This window comes from Oratosquilla oratoria, chromosome 13, assembly GCF_046742065.1.
Source record: "Oratosquilla oratoria isolate Oo_2021 chromosome 13, ASM4674206v1, whole genome shotgun sequence".
Classification (NCBI taxonomy): Eukaryota; Metazoa; Arthropoda; class Malacostraca; order Stomatopoda; family Squillidae; genus Oratosquilla; species Oratosquilla oratoria.
This window is the reverse complement of record NC_134789.1, coordinates 51,121,256-51,126,255: the sequence shown is the minus strand read 5'-3', so window position 1 is coordinate 51,126,255 and position 5,000 is coordinate 51,121,256. Positions and strand designations below refer to the sequence as shown.

General features: G+C 41.5%; 1 protein-coding gene across 13 annotated transcripts in view; it reads left to right on the top strand.

Moving 5' to 3' along the window:
* The window catches only part of Cda5 (Chitin deacetylase-like 5), a 300,750-nt gene extending 299,892 nt beyond the window's left edge, over positions 1-858 (top strand). For all 13 annotated transcript variants that reach the window (XM_076197179.1, XM_076197185.1, XM_076197181.1 and 10 more), the window contains one exon: positions 1-858. This exon is cut by the window's left edge and continues 988 nt beyond it. The gene's annotated coding sequence lies outside the window, so the exon portion shown is untranslated.
* Positions 859-5,000: the final 4,142 nt, after the last annotated feature.

Sequence of the window (5,000 nt, the reverse complement as noted above, 5' to 3'; positions counted from 1 at the left end):
CTTAGTCTCGAAGACTATTGTACTTCATTCAAAATACAACAGAGAGGACCTACCAGAAATCCACAGGTTTGTTTTAAAAAACATGTGGAATTTTCCGAAAAATAAATAAATAAATAAATAAAAAAGAATAGAAGGTCTTGGATTTTCCTTGATGGAGGACGTTTACCAGGGTCATCCTTCAAACGTCGCGCTTGAAAATAAATTCTTTACCCTTATCTTTCGCCAGGACCACTCGTTATCCAGCTTTTTAGTTACTCCTTGGCAAATTTCCTTTTTTTTTAAATATAATATATTTCCTAAGGATCCAGAGCCTTCCGATGTTAAGTTAAGGCTACCTTTGTTTATATGTATATAGAACTTTCCTTCAGTGTTATCGTGTTTAAAGTCGTGGTTGAGAAGAGACGGAACCCTTTGCCTTGCCCTTTTGTGCAATACCGTATAACGAACTTCTCCACCTCCTCCTCTTCCTCCTCCTCCTCTTCCTTCTCCTCCTCCTCCTCCTCCTCCTCCTCCTCTTCCTTCTCCTCCTCCTCCTCCTCTTCCTTCTCCTCCTCCTCCTCCTCTTCCTTCTCCTCCTCCTCCTCTTCCTCCTCCTCCTCTTCCCCTCCTCTTCCTCCTCCTCCTCCTCCTCCTGCTACTAGAGAATCCACACCCCAAACCCAACACCGCTATACCCGATCTCCTACCCAACCCAACCCAACCTGATCTACATTAGATTCATACCCCGTCTATGTTCACCTGATGTAATCGTTTTATTTTGTATGATTTTGCCCTTCCTTTCGTAACGATAATCGTAAGCGCCTTTTATATACACTTTTTTTTAATTTTTGCTTTAGAGAATAAATTACCAAGATTTCCTGGCCTGACTATTTCTACTCCTTTAACGCGTCCCAGATCCCTTCCCTGGTCCTCCCCCATTCCAACTCTCCTCCCTCCTTCTCCTTCCTCTTCCCCCTCTCCACACCCTCCCCCACTCCTTCTCCCTTCCCATCCCAGCCCGCTCAACGCCCTCTCTTCCCTCTCTCCTTACGCCTTTCCTTTCCCACTCCCCCTCTCCCCTTCCCCCTTCCATTCTTCCTCTCTTCTGCTCTCTAATTCTCTTCTCCTCCTTCACCTGCCTTCTCTTTCTTGCTTTCTCGTGGACTCTTCCCTCCTATCCCCTTCCCTTCCTTTCCCTCCCGTTTCTCTGTCCTTCCCTACTTCCCTTCCCCTGTCCTTCTCTCCCATCCTCTTGTATCCCACCGCAATATTGCCTACAAGGATAGAAGCGCCAGTAAAATATTGGCCCTCTCCTTTCCTCTCCTCCACTTCTCTCCTTCCCCTTCCCTTCCCCTCTCCCCCTCCCTTGTCCTCCCTTCCCTCCGTTCCCCAACCCTCGCCCCTCTCCCCTCCCCAACTCTGCTTCAAGCATACAGCGTCATCAATGCCTGATAGCGAACTAACGGCCCTCCTCATGGTTCTTGAGAGCAAGACCCATCCAACCATTGGCATTGCAGGCCCTCGTTTACCCTGGTGCAGGAGCTCCTGCCAAACGTCAACGCCCACCTTGACCTCACCTGACTTCACTTGACCTCACTTGATGTGACGTCAAATCTACCCCGACTCCTCCCCTTTTTATTATTCCCCTCCTCCCATGTCTTTTATTTCATCTTTGTTTATTTGTCTTGCAGTATTACAGTGCATCTGCCTCCTTCTCTTCTTCTTTCCTTCCTTTCTCTCTTCCATTACTTATTTCTCCTACTTGCCTATTTGTCCCTTCTCTTCCTTTACCTTGCCTTTCTTTGTCCTAGCTTCCCTTCCTTCCCTTTCTTTTCCCTTTCTTTTCCCTTCCCATGCCTTCCCTTCCTTTCCCCTCCTTTTCTTTTTCTTCTCTTCCTTTCCCTTTCCTTACCTTCTTTTTCTTTTCTTTCTTTCTCTTTCTTTCCTTTCATTTCCCTTTCCTTTCTTGGCCTCCCTCTATTCCACCCCTTCTTTCCTTCCTTCCTGATTCTCTCTCTCTCGATATGACCATTCTTTCTTTCTTCTTCTTTTTTTCCCTTTCTCCTCCTCACTTCTCCATTCTCTTCGCCCTTTCCCCTCCAGCTCTCTTGCCTCCTATTTTCCTTTCTTTCCTTCTTTTCTCCCTTTTTGGCCCTCCCTCCTTTCCTCTTCGTTTCCCCATAATCTTATCCTCATTCTTTTCCTCCCTGTTTCCTTATTATTTTGTTCCATGTCCTTTCCTTTTTCCCCTTTTCTTCAACCCTATCCACACTTCCTTCCTGTCCCTCCCTCTCATACTCCCACTTTTCGTCTTATCTCTCCCACCTTCCCTCCTCCCTCTCTCTTCTCATCCTTCCTCCCCTTACGACCCCCCCTTCCTCTCCCACCTCCTTCTCCAGTGAGGTCGCAGCTCGTTTCCACGTGATTAATCCCTACAAGAATCATGACACTATACCACTTTGTTGTTGTATTTTTTTTCTTTGACTGATTGATTCCTCGAACTCTATTATACAAGTTTGCGTTGTATTTTTGCCAATAAAGGTTTCATTTCAAACAACTGCTCTGAATTATTTTCTCCTTAATTCCTGTACCAACACTTCCATTGAAACTAAGCTATATATATTACTTGATTGTGGGCGTAAAAACATATAGAAATAAAATATTATATACATGAATATGAACATATGTAGTTATATGTGCAAGTACATACACACATCATTAAATAAAAGTATGCAATTGCACTTACCCTCAAATACTCATTCTTTGTCTATTCTTGCTCTCTGCTTTATACATGTGAGTGCGTGTTTGTGTGTGTGTCTGTGTGTGTGTATGTGTCTGTACATGTGTGTGTGTGTGTGTGTGTGTGTGTGTGTGTGTGTGTGTGTGTGTGTGTGTGTGTGTGTGTGTGTGTGTGTGTGTGTGTGTGTGTGTGTGTGTGTGTGTGTGTGTGTGTGTGTGTGTGTGTGTGTGTGTGTGTGTGTGTGTGTGTGTATGTGTGTGTGTGTGTACCTAGTTGTATTTTGCGGGAAGGTGAGCTATTGTCGTGGTATCACACCTTTGTATCTCGTAGTGTCTAGTTTGCTTTTAAACTCACGAATGTTCCAAGTGTCTACCACTCTATGTGGAAAACTGGTTTTCTTCATATCTCTTCTGTAGCTATGTTTTTTTAATTTTCTTTCCATGTCCTCTTGTGCTTCTCCTGTCCCAGTTTAACAAGTCCTTTCTATCAAGTATTTCTGTGTCTTTCATGATTCTGTAGATGGTCAGTAGGTCACCTCTCTTCTTTGCTCCAGAGTCAGTAAATCTAGTTTAGCCAATCTCTCCTCATATGACAAGTTTGCGAGTGTAGGTGCCATTTTTGTTGCTGCTCTCTGGATTCTTTCTATTTTCTTTATATTCTTTTTGGTACTGGGTGACCACAATATCGCCGCATATTCTAGTCTAGGCCTTATCAGTGTGACCAATATTTTTCTAATCATTTCTTCGTTTGAGATAATTGCACCCAAATCTTTTTCGGATCTCTCCTTCTTTACCTCCTTGGTTCCAATTTTATATTGTCCTGATATTCTGTTTTTGCTTTTTCCAAACTCCATTATGCTACACTTCTTGATATTGAAGTCCATCTCCCATTTCTGACTCCTGTTCCATGCTTTATTCAGGTCTTCCTGCAGTGATTCGCAATCCTCTTCAGTTTTTACTTTCATTAACAGTTTAGCTTCGTCAGCAAAGAAGCTCATGTAACATTTTACATCCTCATCCATGGCATTTACATAAATAGCAAACATTATTGAAGCTAGTACAGATCCTTGCGGTACTCCACTGATCACCTCTTTCCAATCTGAATATTTTTCTCTGAACACTACTCTCATCTTTCTACCAATCAAGAAGTCCTCCATTCATTTTAGTAGGTTCCCTTGTATCCCTCCTATATATTCGAGTTTCTTTAATAATTTTTTGTGTGGTACTTTGTCAAAAGCTTTTAGTAAGTCCAGGAGGGCACAGTCAGCCCATCCATTCCTTTCTTGCACTATGTCTATTAATCTTGAATAGAAACATATTAAGTTTGTGGTACATGATCTTCCTTGTCTGAACCCAAATTGTCTTGGGTTTATTATATTGTTGTCTTCCAGGTGTTTTACCCATCTATTGCTGATAATTTTCTCACAAATTTTGGCTATAGTGCTTGTTGGTGAGATTGGCCTATAGTTAGCTGGTTCTTCCTTGTTTCCTCCTTTATATATTGGTACAATGTTAGCATTTTTCCAGTCTTTTGGTATTTTTCCTTCTTTGAGTGAGCAATTTATTATGTTATGTATTTTGTCCGTTAGTTCTTCTTTGCATTCTTTTAGAAATCAATTTGGAATTCCATCCGGGCCATCCTGACGTCAAGGTTTGATCGGTGTTCTAATATTTCTTTTTGTGCTATTGTTATGTCGCTCATGGGGGAAGATCACCTTTCATTACCTTCGTTCCAATATTGTGTTTTCTCTCTAGTGAAGACAGAATTAAAGTGATTTTTCATGATTTCGGCCATTTCTAAATCTTCTATGTATTCTATATTTCCTTGGCGTAGTTTCACCATTTCTTGCTTGTTTTTAAGTTTACCATTCACGTATCGATAGAATAGTTTGGGTTGCTCTTTGTATTTATCTATAATATCCTTTTCATGGTTCCTATTTTCCTCTCTTCTCACTTTAACATACTTATTTCTATAGTTTATATAGACTTGCCATTTTCCAGATTTTTCATCTTTTCTCCACATTTTCCAAGCTCTATCCCTTCTGTCTTTTGCCTCACTGCATCTTTTGTTGAATCAGCATTTAATGTACACTCTCTCTCGCTTCTGTCTTGGCACGTGCTTATTTACCCCTTCATTGTAATTATCCATCAAGATATTCCATTTCTCTTCCATTTTTGTCTCTTCCATGTAAAATTTTTCCCAGTTTGCATTCTGGAAGAATTTCTTTAGTTTTGCAAAATCCATTTTGTTGTACATCAATCTTCCTTTCCTATGCTTTTCA